Below are 18455 nucleotides of genomic sequence, written 5' to 3'. Positions count from 1 at the left end.
ATGCTGACTCTTCACCAGTTGCTTCCTATGCTAGGCAAAGATTCCAGGTTGGCAACTCTAGATTTAAAAGAAGCATACCTGCACATTCCAATCAGGGAATCTTGCAGAAGATACCTACTCTTCAAAGCAGGCTACTTGCATTATCAGATGTTCTTTGTGTTTCACTGTTGCAGTCATTACATTCGGGTAATCCTGCTGGCAGGTTTCCCTCAGCCGACCTGAATTCCAAAGTCTTGGGTCCTGCGTTGGCTGCTGTCGCCCCTTCCCTAACGTCAGGTCGTCAGGGGTATAAAAGAAGCAGCTGACGCCATTTTCTTTAGTCTTTCTTGCCGCGTGGTGCCCGAAGCAGAAGCAGTTCGCAAGTGCCGGTCGGCCGACTCTTGAGATTTTCGTGTTAGAGTTTCAAATCCGAAGTCTTCAATAAAGCTAAGTACCCCATTGGGTGCTCCAGACCGATGTCAGAAAAAGTTAATAATTGTATTTCTTGTGTGAAGCAAATAACTCATAAGGATTTTCATTCTTACTGTGTTTCTTGCCTAGGCCCTGATCACGTTTCTAGTTGTCGGTTTTGTGCTAGATTTAACCAACGCACTATTAAGCATCGGTATGACTATTTTGGATGCCGTTTTAATTATCCAGAAATGTCATCGGATAGCCATCCGACTACCTGAGTTCACAAAAAAACGCAAAGAAAAGGAAAGAGAGAGACAACTGAGGCCCAAAACTGACTAAGCTTCTTCTAAGCCAGTCGCCGGTTCGCCTGTCCTCAGTGAGGTGCTTTCGCAGCCCCTGACGCCCGCTACTTTAGAGTCGCAGGCCGCTACCGACTCCCACTTGGAGTCGGCCATGCCGCTGGAAATTCAAGGTATTGGAGCCTCGGATATTATTCTTTCAAATAGGTCCAGAGCCACTGAGCAGTTACCGGCTTCTGAGGGTGTATTCAGACCTAAACATTTTTACATCAAACTGACTTCAGCTTCAAAGGCAAAGACTAAAGCACCTTCCAAAGCAAAGAAACAAACTCAAGAGCCACTTGGTTCAGGCTTCTATGCCCAAAAAACAGATGCTCAAAATGGCCGAAGACTTGATTACCTTGATCAGGGGTTCCCATCCCCCTCCTGATAAGAGGCCTAGGCAAGAGACTGACTATGAATCTACAGATTAGGTTTCCATTTCTTCTGATTCCTCTTCTGATCAGGAATATTCTTCCCCCCCCCCTATGAGGATTCTGATGCTGAAGAATCTATATCTTCAGCTTCTCCTCCAGAGGACTATTCTTTTGGGGAAACCTTACATACCATGAGGGAGCATTTCCACTGGGAGAGCCAAGATTTTTCAGAATCTAAAAAGAGGCTCAGGGATTTCCTTTTACTACCTCAACACAAGCCACTAGCCATCCCACCTGTGTTAGACATTGTAGATTATGTGTTTTCGGAGTCTACTCTTACCCCTGACTCCTTACCTCCAGCTCCTGTTAAGCCTGACAGATATTACAGGGTTCCTGACTCCCATAAATTCCTTTTTAAAAACCCTGCTGCAGACCCAGAAACTATTTCTCAGGGTCCCAAAGGAGTTAATGCTTCCGCTGCAAAAAACCCGACCCCCTCGGACAGAGATTCTAGGGCACTGGATAGATGGGGAAAAAAGGTTTACTCATCTGCTACCTTGGCTGTAAGGGCCTTAAACTATCAGTTTCATATGCTCAAATATCAGCAACATGTCATGGCATTGCTTAAACAGAAAATGTTGTTAAACTCTGAATGTACAGAAAACAAGGAAATGCAGAATTTATTGCATGCAGCTGAACAAATTGGAAAGCATACTTTGCAATGTGGTTTTGATTCTTTAGAGGCCTCCTGCAGGGCCGCAGTCACAGGTTCTGTAATTAGGAGGCATGCTTGGTTAAAGGAACAAAATTTGCCTGATCATGTTAAAGTTAAATTATTAGATGCACCTTTACAGCATGATACTTTGTTTGGTGTTAAGGCAGAAGAGGTCTTAAAGAAAATGAAGGACAAAGCTAAATCTATGCAAACGGTCAAAGATTTTTTACAAGTACAGACACCTAGGTTTAGTAGAGACTGGCCAACAAAGAACTGGTCCTTTCCTGTGTCGAGACAGACCTCAAAGGGGCAGATCCCAGGCGCAAGGTTTATACTGTCCAAAGCAATGGGGGGCTTCTACCTACAAAGTTGGAGAAGACAAATCACAACCATACAGGAAACAGTCCCAATGACTTCCCCCTGCCTGCACTAAGCAGTTATCTCCTGGCAGCACCCTTAGGGGGGAAATTAGCACTTTTTTCTCAAAATTGGCACATTATAACCCAGGACAAGTGGTCCTAAATATTGTGTCACAAGGCTACAAGTTCCATTTCCATACCCTGCCAAAGGCAAATGACTGGCCAGATCTGCCAAAAAAATCAATGGGCAGAGGCACAAAAACAAGTCTCATCCCTCATGGACATGGGGGCCATTCAGCAAGTACCAGAGCAAGAGCAGGGACAAGGATTTTACTCAAGACTGTTCTTGGTACCCAGAAAGGACAAGGCCTGGAGGCCAATACTGGACCTATCTATTTTGAAAACATTCCTGGATATACCAAAATTCAAGATGTTGACTTTGCAGCAGCTTCTGCCCATGCTGGGCAAGAATGCTTGGCTTGTGACTTTAGACCTAAAAGAGGCATACCTGCATGTCCCAATAAGACAAATTTGCAGAATATACCTCCGATTCAAGGCTGGCTCAATGCATTACCAATTCTCTGCACTGCCCTTTGGCTTATTTACTGCGCCCAGGGTCTTTGCAAAGCGCCTTGCACCAGTAATTGCATTCTGCAGACAGAGGAATACAAATATATCCTTACTTGGATGACTGTCTAATTCAAGCAGAGAACAAGGACATTCTTGTACAGCATCTGGCATTTGTGAAAAGACTTCTAACATGCCTAGGGTACACAGTCAATGAAAAGAAATCAAAACTAGTACCCTCTCAAGAGATAATAGTCCTGGGTGCAAGCTTAAATACAACTGCCCAGATGGCTTATCTCACGCCAGACAAACAGAGGCAACTGACTACCTATTTCAAAATGTTGGCAACAAAGGCCCAGTTATCTGCAAGAAAAATTCTGCAGGCTTTGGGCTTCATGGCATCCTGCATCCTACTAATTCCATATGCAACACTGCATATGAGGAAACTTCAATGGAACCTAAAAAGTGTTTGGACTCAACATTGCCACAGCCTGGAAACTATGATTACTCTCATTCCCTGCCTGCAACAGGAGTTTCGATGGTGGGCAAAGGCTTGTCACCAAAACAAGGGGCAGCCATTCACATTACCCCCAGCCAGGCAGACACTAGCAACGGATGCATCAAACTATGCCAGGGGGGGGCCCACATGGCAGGAAGATGCATTCAGGGCACATGGACCTCAAACCAAATGCATCTACATATCAATCAAAAAGAGATGCTAGCAGTTCAAAATGCCCTGACAGCCTTCAAGGAACTACTTCATCCTGGACAACTACTGATAAAGACAGACAACACCACGGTCATGTGGTATATAAACAAGCAGGGGTGCACACATTCTTACCCCCTTTGCAGACTAGCCATGACTTTGTGGGACACAGCATGGACTTACCAAGTACATCTGCAGTTACAATTCCTGCCAGGAAGGAAAAATACTCTGGCAGACCAACTAAGCAGAAACCTCATGGATCCCCACAAGTGGCACCTGGATCCACAAGTCTTCAGCATAACAAAGAAATGGGGATGCCCGGACATAGATCTATTTGCCTCCCCTCACAACTACCAACTAAAAAAATTCTGCACAAGGATTTATTACAGACAGGCATGGAAAGTGGATGCCCTATCTTTCAGCTGGAAAAAACTATCGGTATATGCATTTCCCCCTCTGCCTCTCCTCCCCTAAAGGTCAGACAGGAGAAGCCAAAGATGATACTGATTGCCCCAGACTGGTCCCGCCAGTACTGGTATCCAATACTAAGGAGCTTGTCTCATTTCCCAGCTTGGACCTTACCTCAAATACCTCATCTACTTTCCCAGCAAAACAGTCAGATCCTGCACAGCCAACTCAGAACTTTAAACCTGACAGCATGGCAAATAATGTAGTCATACAAAACACACCTCTCTCTCAGTAAAGCTGTGATGGATGTTATTTTGGAAGCCAGAAGGCCTAGTACTAGAAAATCTTATGCTGGAAAATGGAAGCGATTCTGTGCTTGGAACCAGGCACTAGGAATTGATGCAGCTGTGTCAAATATTCCTCAGATTTTTGCAATACTTAACTGAGATGCTGGACAAAGGCCTATCTTTTTCATCTATTAAAATTCATGCCTCTGCCATTTCGGCTCATTACAATGTATAGCCACCAATCTTTTCTTATCCTTTATTAAAGCAGTACCTCAGAGGAGCCAAAAATTTAAGACCTCCAAGGAGATCACCAATGCCTGCATGGGCCCTCAACTATAGGTTCATAGGTTCATACTAGGCTATCTGCCCTAGGGCATTTATAAGCCTAGCCAGAGTATGTTTGGCTTTCACCACCCATTTTAAATTAATTTTGCTATGCCCTTTTTCGAGGTTAGTATACTGTGCCTCTGTCTAACAGTGACACAGAACTGATACCCGGGGTAAACCTACGATCTCCCATCCACTCATCAAGATTCCTCTTGAAGAGAGTCAATGAGGGACTCTGCCTAACCTGGACTGGGATTTTATTCCAGAGTGAAGGGAGCCTCTGGGTTATGAATCTGTCCCTCCAGCATGTTCTATTTATTTCAGTGCTGATGTTCAAGTCTCTCAAACGTGTAGCTCGATGGGATTTGGATTTTTTGAGGTGCAGCATGTCCCTTAATTCCGGGTTGGACATGGCTTTATACATCAGGCACATGTCGCCTCTGAGCAGGCGGTATGCCACTGAGTAGAGCTGGAGTTTCTTTAACCGGGCAGCATATGGCATCTGTTTGAGCCCTTTGATCCTCTTGGTGAGGTACTTTTGGGGTCTTTCCAGTTGCTGCAGGTGTGTGTTAAGGTACATCCCAAAAGGGGCATTGTACTCTATTATGGGCCTGATGAGGGATGAGTAAAGAGGCATGATGACCTCCCCTAATCTAGATGTGAATCCCTTCATGATTAGGTGGGCTATATAAAATGTTTTTCTAACCACTTTGGCCACGTGGTTGTCAAATGAGAGATTGCTATCAACTTGGGTCCCCAGGTCCCTAATTACTTCTTCTGTACTTAATGGATTACCACCTATGTGGTAATTTGTGGGCACTTTGTTTTTGCCAAAGGGGATGACTATACACTTTTTGGCGTTTAGCTTGAGGCCATGGCTCTGGCACCAGTTGTCTGTTTCTATGAGGCCCTTTTGGAGGATGCTTGTGTCGGCTGGAGAGTCGATTATGGTGCCCAGTTTGCAGTCATCTGCGAACTTGGTCAGCCACAGTCCTTCTGTGTTGGCATGTACCTCCGAGAAATATATACCGAACAAGAGCGGTCCCAGGACTGAGCCTTGTGGGATGCCACTTGTAACTGGTTTGGAGTCTGACATGGCTCCAGCAATTCTAACCATGTGGATTCTGTCCTTGAGCCAGTTTGCAACCCTTCTAGTGACATAGGGGTTTATATTTAAGCTGGTGAGCTTATCTATAATGCCCGAGTGGGGTATTGTATTGAAGGCTTTTGCGAGGTCCAGGTAGGCTGTGTGGACCACCTTCCCTTCGTCAATGGCCTTGGTGACCTGTTTCAAAGAAGTCGACCAGGTTTAAGAGGCAGGATCTGCCCTTAACAAAGCCGAACTGGGTAGGATCCAGTGTCTGTAGGTCCCCAATATCTTTATTTATGAGGTCCATGATGATCCTTTCCATAGCTTTGCAGACCAAGCTAGTCAGGCTTATGGGGCGGTAGTATCCAGGGTCTGTTGATGCACCACCTTAGTGGAGAGGGACCACTGTTGCTGTATGCCACTCTTTGGGTACATATCCTGTAGTATGGCTGAGATTGAACAGTAGTTTTATGTTTGGGTTTAGCTCTTCTTGGAGTTCATGTAGGATGCAGCCCGGGACACCGTCTGGTCCCATTGATGCTGTGTTTTTTGCTTTGGAGAGGGCGGCTCTTACCTGAGCATCTAAGAGGAAAAACTCACCCTGCCCCCTTTCGAGCCAGCTGCTACTGCTGGTATAAAGTTTTTATCTTGGAAAACAGCTCTGCTCCTAGCAATAACTTCTGAAAGATGAGTTTCAGAGCTGCAGGCACTCATGGCTGTGGAACCTTTTATCATTTTTTATCCAGACAGGGCCTCTCTGAGGACAAACCCGACATTTATGCCTAAGGTGGTGTCCAGTGTGGCTCTCAACCAAACTATTCACCTGCCAACCTTTTATCCAAATCCACAGAACAAGGGGGAAGAGAATTCTGCATTCTTTGGAAGTACACAGGCAGCTTAGATTCTACTTGGACAGAACCAAAGTTTTCAGAAAAACCGAATAATTACTAGTGGCATATGCTGCAGAATCACAAGGAAAGGCTATCTCAAAGCAGACTATTTCAAAGTGGATAGGCCACTGCATTCGTTTCTGCTGTGTACACCATGGCAAGCAAGTACCTAAGGGCATTAGGCCACACTCAACCAGAGCTGCAGCCATTTCAGCAGCCTTTCTCAGGGGAGTACCTACCAAGGACATTTTAAAGGCTATTACTTGGAGTTTAGTGCACACCTTTACAAAGCACTATCATCTGCCATTCTACTCTAAATCCAGGGCAGGCTTTGCCACTGCAGTTCTGCAGGGCCTCATAGCCGCTCCTAATGCTGTTTAGCTCCAGCCTCCCAACCTTAGCTTTGGGACTCTACCCAAATGTAATGACTGCAACAGTGAAACACGAAGAACATAGTACAGCTGTGTACACTTAACATAAATGTAGATGTTCGAGTGTATTCACTGTTGCAGTCCAGGTTACCCACCCACCATCCCCCTTTTCTTCTGATGGAACCTATTATTCCTTCTCTGATTTATACAACCTATGTGGTGCATTTGCTTGTAGATGAAGGTAAATTTTATATTTGTGCATGTATTTATACATATATAAATTTTGGCTACCCTTTTGGGGGTCACCTGGCATCTGGGGCAAGAAAAACTAAAGAAAATGGCGTTGGCTGCTTCTTTTATACCCCTGACAACCTGACGTCAGGGAAGGGGCGACAGCAGCCGACGCAGGACCCATGACTTTGGAATTCAGGCCGGCTGAGGGCAACCTGCCAGCAGGATTACCCGAATGTAATGACTGCAACAGTGAATACACTCTAACATCTATATTTATGGTAAGTGTACACAACTGTACTTTCTCTGCACTGCCCTTTGGCTTGTCTGCTGCGCCCAGGGTATTCACAAAGTGCCTGGCTCCAGTAATTGCATTTTGCAGGCAAAGAGATATTCAGATATATCCATACCTGGACGATTGTCTAATTTAGGCAGAAAATCAGGGCATTCTTCTAAATCTGGCGTTTGTAAAAAAGTTTCTAACTTGTGTGGGGTACACCATAAACGAAAAGAAATCACAACTGGTACCCTCTCACCTGATTACATTCCTGAGTGCAAGCTTGAATACAACTGCCCAGATGACTTTCCTCACACCAGAGAAGCAAATTCATTTGGTAACTTACTTCAAACAAGTGGCCACAAAAACCCTGCTATTTGCAAGACAAATACTGCAAGCCTTGGGGTCCAGGGCCTCCTGCATTCTTCTAATTCCATATGCAAGACTGCATATGAGGAAACTACAGTGGTACTTAAAAAGTCTATTGAGTCAACATTGTCACAGCCTGGAAACAATGATTCCTATCATGCCTTGCCCACGCCTGGAATTCCTATGGTGGGCAGAGGCTTGCCACCAAAACAAGGGACTGCCATTCACACTACCCCCTGCCGCCCAAACCCTAACTACAGGTGCATCAGACTGTGCATGGGGGGCTCACCTGGCAGGGAGGTGCATTCAGGGCAAATAGAACCCAAATCAAATGCACCTACATATCAATCAAAAAGAAATGTTAGCTGTACAGAATGCTCTGACAGCCTTCAAGGACTATATTCTTCCAGGACAACTAATGGTAAAGACGGACAACACCACAGTTATGTGGTACATAAACAAGCAGGGGGGTATACATTCCTACCCCCTCTGCAGACTAGCAGTGGCATTGTGGAACATGGCCTTGAGCTACCAAGTGCACCTACAAGCTCAGTTCTTGCCAGGAAAATTGAATACACTGGCAGACGGACTAAGCAGAAATCTCATGGACCCACACAAGTGGAAACTGGAACCATGGATTTTCAACATGTTGACAAGCAAATGGGGGAGCCCAGACATAAATCTATTTGCCTCCCCCCAGAATTACCAGTTGGACAAATTTTGCATAAGGACTCTCCGCAAAACAGCCTGGAAAGTGGATGCTCTGTCCTTCAGCTGGAAAAACCTATCAGTCTACGCCTTTCCCCCCTCTGCCTCTACTCTGCAAAGTTCTGCTAAAAGTCAAACAGGACAAACCAAGAATGATTTTGATTGCTCCAGACTGGCCACGCCAACACAGGTACCCGCTCCTGCGCAGTGTGTCACAAATATCTCCATGGCACCTGCCTCAGACACCTTCCTTGCTGTCTCAGCAGGGGAACCAAATTCTTCACCATCAGCTTCCAACATTGAACCTTGCAGCTTGGCTAATCACTTAAATTCACACTTAGCATCCCTCAACAAACCTGTGATGGATGTCATCTTGGAGGCGAGAAGGCCTAGTACTAGAAAATGTTATGCTGACAAATGGAAAAGATTCTGTGCCTGGAACCAATCTTTAGGGATGAGCACAGCAGCGCCCACGTTACCTCAGATTTTGCAATACTTCACTGAGACGCTTCACACTGGCCTGTCTTTTTCCTCTATTAAAATCCAGGCTTCAGCTATTTCAGCTCACTATAACACAGAACCACCCCTCTTCTCATCCCCTGCTCAAGCAGCATCTCAGAGGGGCAAAGAACTTGAGACCACCCAGGAGAGCTCCAACCCGTGTCTGGGACCTTAACTTTGTTTTGGAGAAACTCACTGTACCTCCTTTTGAGCCAGCTGCTACTGCAGACTTAAAAATTCTTTCTTGGAAAACAGCCTTCATTTTAGCAATCACTTCAGCTAGAAGGATATCTGAATTACAGGCCCTTATGGCAGTGGAGCCTTTCATCACCTTTCATACGGCCAGAGTATCTCTGAGGACTAATCCATCCTTCATGTCCAAGGTTGTTTCCACTGTGGCTCTTAATCAGTCCATTCATTTGCCAACCTTCTTTCCCAATCCACAGAACAAAGGGGAACGGATTCTGCATTCCTTGGATGTGCACAGGCAACTTGGATTCTACTTGGACGGAACTAAATTTCGAAGAAAATCTGAACAGTTGCTATTAGCATTTGCTGCTGGGGCAGAGGGGGAGGCTATTTCAAAACAAACCATTTCTAAATGGATACGCCATTGCATTCATTTCTGCTATAAGCACCATGGAAAACCTGTCCCCCAGAGGATCAGATCTCACTCCACCAGGGCTGCATCTACTTCTGCAGCCTTCTCAGAGATGTTCCTACCAGGGATATTCTAGAAGCTGCTACCTGGAGTTCTGTACATACTTTCACCAAGCATTATCATTTACCAATTTTCTCTAAATCCAGAGCTGGCTTTGCCACTGCTGTCTTGCAGAGCCTTATAGCTGGTCCTAGTGCTGTATAAATTCCTCCTCCCAGCCATAGCTTTGGGAATCTACCCAAATGTAATGCCTGCAACCGTAAAACATGAAGAACATAGTACAGTTGTGTACACTTACTATAAATGTAGATGTTTGAGTGTATTCACTGTTGCAGTCCTGGTTACCCTCCCTCCAGCCCCCTGTTTTTCTCTGCCTATACCTCTGCTTTCTTTTACTAAAAGCCTTTTTGGTGTATTTGCTTTTGGTTGGAGGTATAGTTTTGTGTTTTTAATTTTATTTGCTCCCCATTTGGCGGGCACCTGACATCTGGGGCAAGAAAAACTGATGTAATGGCGTCGTCTGCATGCTTTATACCCCTGACGACCTGACGTCCTGGAAAAAGGGACAGCAACTGACACAGGACCCAAGACTTTGTTAACCAGGTCGACTGAGGGCAACCTGCCAGCAGATTACCCAAATGTAATGACTGCAACAGTGAATACACTCGAACATCTACATTTATGGTAAGTGTACACAACTGTACTTTTTCTAATTGGTACCAAGAATATAACTGGCCCCCATTCAGGGCTAGCTATTCTCTAGTTCCTACAATATTTGTGTAAATGACTAGCCTGTGACCTGCCTTATTCCTCTGTCAAGGTTCCTTTATTGATCATTTCAGCATGTCTGCCCACTGGTCCTCTTTTAATGCAGTCTCGCATTAAGATGTTCTTGAAAAAGGGGTTTTGCATAAGAGGCCTGTAAGAAAACCGTAGTCCCTGTTTGATCTCTCTTTTTATGCTAAAGAAGCTAACACTTGCTTCATTTCGACCAGCTAATCTGTCTGACTTGAGGTTCTTAACATGGAAAACCGTTTTAATGATTTGCGGTGACCTCTCCAAGAAAGGTACCTGAGTTGCAAGCTCTTATGGTGCTTATGCTTAAAGTGGTGTCTGGATTTGAATCACAGTAAACTATCTATCTCTCTGTTTTCTTTCTTGAACCTTAAAAAATGAGGAAGAAAAGTTGCTCCACACCTTGGATGTCCACTGATAACTATGGTATTGTCTTAACAGAACCAAAGATTTCAGATCTTTGAACCAATTGTTCATTTGTTGTGAAAGTAAGAATGGACAAATTGAGTTTAAAACTATTTCCAAATGGTTGTGTAAGGCTGTTATGTTTTGTTATACTAGCCATAACAAAACTATTCCAGACAGGGTCAAGATCCCCCACTCTACCAGGGCCTTGGCTTCACCTATGGCTTTTGGAAAGGGTTGGTTTCTAGAAGCTGCTGTGTGTTCCTCTGTACGTACATTTACAATGCTCTATAAACTTTATTACTTTTCTAGCTGCAGATCAGGTTTTGCAAGGACAATTCTACAGGGGCTTCTGGACTCTTCTTCCACCTCCCAAATATAGTTAGCAAATGTAATCTAGCCATGTAGCTAAGGCTACTGCAGCAGTGATCAGTATGATTTAACCTTATCATAACAGTAGGGTCTATATTAGACTAACGAAGTTTCAGAACTTCGAATACCATATGGTCGACACCATACGATCGAAGTTCTGAAACTTCGAAAATCTAAAAAAAAAAACAAAGGAAAGTAAATTTAAAGTATTTTAGCAGGGGGGCAAGCCTCCCTGCAACCCCCCCCACACCCCACGCTACTTAATTATACCAACTCCGAGGTCACACTTTAACGGAGAATGCCGCAGAAAGGGAAGATTTTCCTTTCCTACGCTGTAGCGCAATCTTGGAGTTGGTATATTTAAGTAGCGGGGGGTGTGGGGGGTGCAGGTGGGCACAACCACCTTGCTTGAAGCACTTACTTTTGTTTGGGTTTTTTTTTAGATTTTTGAAGTTTCAGAACTTCGGTCATATGGTGTCGACCATATGGTATTCGAAGTTCTGAAACTTCGTTACTCTAATATAGACCCTAACAGTAGACGTTCAAATGGTTACTGCTGTACTGCTCCCTCTCTCTATACCACTTTTTTGGGAGGTGGTGGTTTGTCAGGGTGTGGATATTTATTTTATTTTATATTTGTTTAGCAGGAAAGTCCGACTGGGCAGGCTGCCCGTTTTCAGTGGAAGCCCATGGAGAAAAGTTCCAATATTAACGGTACAAGATTATAAAAACAGGAAGAATGTATTACAGTAGGTGTACAATAGAAGGCTCATCTTGCAACTTTATAAAAATTGTCTTGCACAATTTGCAGTGGTTACATTTAGTGATAGTTCTATATAGAACTTCATGTATGTATTTTATGTATTAACAGCTTTGTAACTGTTCTCTTCTATACTCAATGTTGTTATTGTTTGTACTCAACTTTGTTATTATTAACAGCTTTGTAAATCCTTCAGCTATGTTAGTACTATGCTTCTGCATGCATTCAATGTACTATTATGCAATTTTCTGGAGCTTTTCTCCTCTGGTCTCCACTGAAAATGGGCCAAAAGCCTAGTTGGACTAACCTGGTTAACAAATGACAATAAATAAATAAATAAATAAACATAAAATAGTTACATAAAGCATGTTATACAGTGGAGTGAGATGCATTCAAATACACAAGTGATGGTAATAACACGTTTAGATAAGAAAGAGTAAGAACACTTTCAGATGAGAAAGAATAAGTACAAGAACAAAAGACCTGTATATGTCAATATTGAGTAGCATAGCTTATTTTTCAAACAAGGTAAGTCAACACAAGAAGCGTTTCACTTAATACAATATAAGGTTGACGTATACTATTACAGGATTTATTTTTAGGTTAGTAAAATGTAATAAGGTGGTGTACGTATTGCAGTGGAAAAAAGGCACTAGTACTAGACTGGTGATTAGAATGTTATTCACATAAAGCTAACTCTGGGTATTTTTATTCCCAGCATTGTCCTTTCAATGCTCAGCCTCCCTTTCTGTGCTGTCAGGAAAGCTCTTAAAGGGTTTTGCTCCTAAACTTGTCTTTTCATCAGCTGAGCTTGAGCTGCCTGACAGTTTGGAAGTTGTTTGGCTGTTATATCCATGGCAGGTTATAACCCATATAACTAAGGCTACTGCAGCAGTAATCATTTGAACATCTATTGTTTTATGATAAGTTTAACTTTCCCTTCTAATCTGTTCACTGTATCATTTTGCATTTGAGGCTTGCAGGTACACTATTGTAAAGGCCTTAAGAGAAATTCCTCTGTGTATTCTGACCACTGTCTATTATTGCCGTAGTTCTAGAATATACCATGTTAGGAACTTTTGTCGAAAGCTTTCAAGAGTATTGTCGACCTATAGCACTGACAGTATTAATTTTGTTCAGGACTATTTACAAGTATTTCTTCTAAGATTATACAGTGATATGATTCTTAAGTTCACAGGAATATAGTAATTTTTTTATATGTTATTAGTGACTAATATTGTTTACCAAAACATATGTGGTGCCTTAAGGCAACTTTCTTGTAGTATTCAATGAAATCCTTATTTCCTTTATCCTTGTTATGTAGACTGATTTTTTGTGGTTTGGTTTCATGTTCATAGGTTTGACTGTCACACTTGTCCTACTAGCCTTCAAGAAAATTGATTCTGACCACATGTCTTTGATCTTAACATAGTGCAAAAGTGGAAATATGGTCTTGTACCTTGTTTTTAGAAGTCATGAAGATGTAGGCATGGGCTTGGCAGTCTGGTCACTTCCTAGTGGTGAAATGCTGTAGTGTATGTGCTCTGTAGTTTATTGTTGCCTTACTGGTGGTCTTGAGTGGCTCAGAAGTAGTTCTGAATTTGAAGCAAGCCATGCTACAAGTTTTTTGCTTTCCCAGACAATACCAAGCACAACAACTTCTTTATCTCCCCCTCTCCTCGAGGGGACATCATAGGGAAACTATTCCAGAAATGCCCCCCCCCCCTTCTGATAATCATTCAAAAAAGCCAAGCTACAGAAGGGCAGAGCCTTTCTTGTGCCCCTTTTGTGGCTTTGACAGACTTGGTTCATGTTATTTGTGCCTCATACTGGGGAAAATCCCCCAAGTTTACATCTTTCTAAATGCTGCACATTCGTACATCAGGCAAATATTACCCTAGTGTTTAACTCCCGCAAGCTAACTGCATGGCTTCTCACATTCTGAATGTCACCATTAACATGTTGCTTGCTTAGAGGAGGTACATAGGTTATTGGTGAAAATGTTAAAAAGTAGTGGACTGTGAACAGAGCCTTAAGAAATATCTGTTTTAACTAGGAGAGAGCCGTTTGACAGATTTTTATGGTTCAACAACCTATATGAAAGATATCAGAGCTGGTTTAGAAAGGCCTAGAGAGGACATTTCACTCGGAGGTTTTTCATGCGACACTGTCAAAGGTTTTAAGAGATCTAGGAAAAATGGGAGAGAAATTTTCCTTGGTTTCTAACCTTATTAATGGTGTCGGGAAAGTTGAGGAAAGCTGTAGTGGTGCTGTGGCCTGGTTGGAAACCATGTTGTGTCTGGGCTAGGAGATCATTTTGTAAGAGGCACTGAAGGAGTTACTTATGAGACAGGATGGCAGTCAGCCTAAAGTTAAAGATTTCAGAAGTTGCCTCCTTTTATGGAGTGAAATACCCCCCCCCCCCCCAAAGGGAGGGCTGTGGAGTGTTGAATAGATCTGTTGAGAATTGAGACTGGGCATGCAATAGTCTGCAGTGAACTTAAGATACTTGGCAGGGAGACCATCAGTAGAAGAATGGGGTTTCAGTTTCTTGAGTAGCTGTCTAATGTCTGATGTGGAGACGGGTTGGAGATTAAAGATTTTAGTCAGTCAGTCCAGGTAAATTTTGCTTTTTGGTGAGGTTAAGCAGCTATTTGTAAATAGATGCAAGGTTTGAGGGGTTTTATCTTTGTGCTACTATTTTCATGCTTTGTCACATTTTTGCCTGAAAATTCTAGTTGAATGAGTTAGCCAAGGATGTTTGAGTAGTTTTTATACTCTTATTTCTGGTAGGGGCAAGGATATTTAAAGTGTTCATGAATATGCTGAATTTAATGGCTTTTTTAGGGGTAGGGTTTTGAGAATAGAGTAAATTTTACTAAAATCCTTTAGTGTGTCAGGATGAAAGTTGCATTTCTGGTAGTTTGTATACTGATGTTTTGTGACTTCTCTATTCGCAAATATAGGGTGATGGTCATGAAGGGAATCTGGTAGTACCCCTGAGTTAGCATACTTGCTGGTGTTGGAGACAAGTATTCATTCAAGGATAGAATTTTTGCGAATTGATTTGAGTTGCATAAAAGAGATTAACTATTTGAACCCATAAAAGTTAAACTAGTAGTTGGGGGTGCTAGGTGACCTTAACATCGACTGGTCATCTGTAAATTTTAAGGTGATGGTTTATTAAAATCATTTGCAGTTATTCAGCAAAATATTTCTTCTAATAAGCTAATGTTACCTGGTGATATGTAGAAGGAAACTGTAGATAGCTTACATGATGATGTTGTCAGTTTTCATCTTATCCCTGACAACTGGGCCCGATTCCAGTATCGGGCCCGACTCTGCTGTTGCTATAGCTCGTGTAGGCCAAAAACTCCTCTAGTTTCACCATTACCCATAACCTCCCTCTCCATTACCTTAGATCTCATTTACCTCTTTTATGATCAGACGTGTTAGCCTTTGCTCTCGAGCTAACTTCATTTCTGGTAATTTCTTGTAAAAATTTCGATATCTTTTTTTCTCGAATATGGTATTGCCCTTAAAATCTCTCTCCCTTTCATTTACTGTCTTTCCGTGCATTAGTGTACCTTCACTATCATTTAGTCCCTTCCCATACACTTGTGTGTATTGACACTGTCATTATTGATGTCTCCCCCTCCTTTGCTCTTTTGTTAAATTAAGTAGTACTTTTCTTTAGAGTGCGCTGTTCTGCTGTTTTCATATACATCTGTGTACCTAAAACTATCATTGTTGATAGTTATCTTTTCTTTCTGATTTCCTTTCCTGTCACTAGTTTCTCTGTCATCCTTCGTCATTATGACAGACAAACCCAAAAGCCCCTCTGGCTTTAAAATATGCCAGACGTGTGGCCAGAAAATTCCTTTCTTGGACTCTCGCCTCTTGTGTGTGTATTGTTTAGGTGCCATACATCTTCAAAAAGACTGTAACATTTGCCACAGCTTCAGCCACAGAGCTCTCATCAAGAGAATTAATCTTGAAGGGCTTAATCCCTTCAGCTTTTGGGGAAGCCGTATCTGCTGAAAAGAGTAAAACTGATTATTTCTTCCTCATGTTCATCATCTTTAGGAAAGCTCAAAAAGGAACTTGTTGGTTCCATCATCTCCCTTGGAACTTACTCTCAAAAGCATATATCCTCGGCTCCATGAAGTACATCATATCCGACGGATTCTCCTTCAAAAACTTCGGTGCCAGAAAAGAAGTCATTGGTACTGAGAACTGTTTCGGCTCCAAAGACCTTGACACCAAAACTTTCGGTGCAACAACAAATTCATATACTGGCTCAAGACAAATGCCTCGCCACTCCTTTTTTGACACTGACTCTCAGCACAGTCAGTTCAACAACTTGATTTGCCAAGGGTGTTTTATTCCCCATCTGTTGACCCTTTTGCTGACTAATTACCTGATGCCTTTTTACAAAGACCTGAATCACCTTCCCATGCTTCTAACCATTCCACCAACAGTCTCTCAGAAGTTGATGTGGAGACTAGTGAATAAAATTCCATGTGCAAGAGGACTTAAAGGACTCCCCTCGGCTCTGACCCCTTTGGGTCTCAGAACAGATTCAGTCTTTTCTCCCTTTACTCCTCTTTTGACATCCTCTGAGGTTTACTAGATGTCAACTCTGAGTTGTCTGGTGCAGACTGTATCGGTTCCAAAGACCTCTCTCCCTTCAGAATTGATTATTACCATGAGTTCTTCGGTTCTGTCGGAGCTAGAGACCTCCTGGGGCCATATCTGTCCTGTCAGCTCCGAGGAGCCGGGGTCGACTTAAATTTTTTCAGAGCCATCCCTGCATCTTGGAGCTTTGACACAGCTCAGTTCTGCCCCAGCTTCTATCTCAGGGGGTGTCTTGTCTGAGTGGGGAGTGACCATGGTTCCAAGAAAGTCTGTGTTCCAGGCTACCTTCCCTCTTTGGGGGACCAGTGTTCAAGGCAATGGAGAGGGCCTTGTCCATAGCAGTCTTTGTTGGCCCCTTCCTCCTCTGATCATATGCCGTCCTCATGCTCCCATGTTCGACCTCTCTCTCCACTTGGGTAGCGAGTACCGAATCTGCAGATCCCACATATTCAGATTCTGTCCTCTTCTGATACCTCCTCAGACTTGGGTAGCGAGTACCGAATCTGCAGATCCCACATATTCAGATTCTGTCCTCTTCTGATGCCTCCTCAGACTATCCCCCTAAGGAGGTTCTTCAGATGAAAAAGTACAAGAGGAAGCACTTGGGTTCTCCACAGGAATTGGTCACAGAAGATTTTGATGAGGAGAGAAGGGTCCTCAAGGTCACCCCCCTGGTGATGTCTTTTTTGGAGACATCTTAGAAATTTTGAAACAGAGGAGTGACTGGAATTCCCAAAGTCCTTCGGAGGAGTCTGTGTACGTACAGGCATTTGGTACTTGCCTATCTACCTCTTGGGAGACTCTGCCCACTGGCTAGCTCATTCAGTTGATCTCGCAGCGGGCATGGAAGGCACCAGACACCGTTGAACCTATCCCAAAGAGACTGGACAAAATTTTGTCTGTCCCCAAGGACAAGCAATTTTGGGCCAAAGGTTTACCAGTAGATGCCATGGTTGTAGCAGCTGCCACCAAAAGGGAACTTGCTAAGGAGAGTTCCTCCATCCACCCAACTAGGAGTCTTGGGCAATGGATAGTTTTGGGAAGCAGGTTTATGCTTCATCAACCTTTGTTTTCAGGTTTTTGAACTTTCTGGCACAAGACTTCAAAGGGATCTGATCAAGGAGCTATCAGATACCCTAGCAGGATCTGTTTCTGAGGGACTCCAAGTGAAAGTGGTTTCCAAGTTAGCTACCCTGGAGTCTGTATCAAACTCGTCCATGAGGCTCATTGTCCATGCAGCCAAAGGGGCCACCAGAGTGACTGATTCAGGCATAGCTATAAGGAGACATGCCTGGATGCATCTGTGATTTTGCAGAGCCATTTAAGTAGTCATTCATCAATGCTCCTTTTGACATATCATCTCTGTTTGGCCCCAAGGTAAGAGAAATATTATCCAGGTGTGAGAATAATGGTGAGACCCTTTCTGCAGTAGGAGTACGTTTCTCCACTCCCCAAAGATCCTTTTCCAGGAATCATAGGAGCAGTGGGAAAATGTGGTTCAGGAAGTTTTAAGGGCCTTTCCAGGACACACATGGAGACAGTTCCCCCAGAGGCAGAGGGGGGATCTATAAAGGATGACATCACTCGTGAGGCAGAAGTGGCCCGCAGAACCAGGGTTCCAGGGATTCCTTTCCAGGGGGAAACCCTATCAGAGGCCCAATTGTCTTCCTCTGGAGGCAGTCAAGGGGTGCTTATCCCTGCACCAAGATGCCTGTCTACAAGTAACTTCAATTCCTGGGTGCAAAGGATCAATTCCAGGGGTTATTCAGTCCCCCCCCCCCCGTATGCAGAAACATCCCCGATGTTCCACCCAGTCAAGGGAACAGGCAGCAATAGAAGTTCAAAAGCTGCTAGAAGAGAGTCATCCAAGAAGTCCCACCAGACCAAATAGAATCTTGAACTTACTCAAG

The 18455-nt window shown here is 43.5% G+C and overlaps 1 protein-coding gene across 1 annotated transcript in view; it reads left to right on the top strand.

The window, feature by feature from the left end:
• The window catches only part of MED11 (mediator complex subunit 11), a 278176-nt gene that overhangs the window by 124611 nt on the left and 135110 nt on the right, over positions 1-18455 (top strand). The window lies entirely within an intron of this gene.

The sequence above is a fragment of the Protopterus annectens genome, chromosome 17.part0, assembly GCF_019279795.1.
Source record: "Protopterus annectens isolate FY-2018-M chromosome 17.part0, PAN1.0, whole genome shotgun sequence".
Classification (NCBI taxonomy): domain Eukaryota; kingdom Metazoa; phylum Chordata; order Ceratodontiformes; family Protopteridae; genus Protopterus; species Protopterus annectens.
Note: the sequence above shows the minus strand (reverse complement) of the source record. Positions and strands in the feature narration are given on the sequence as shown.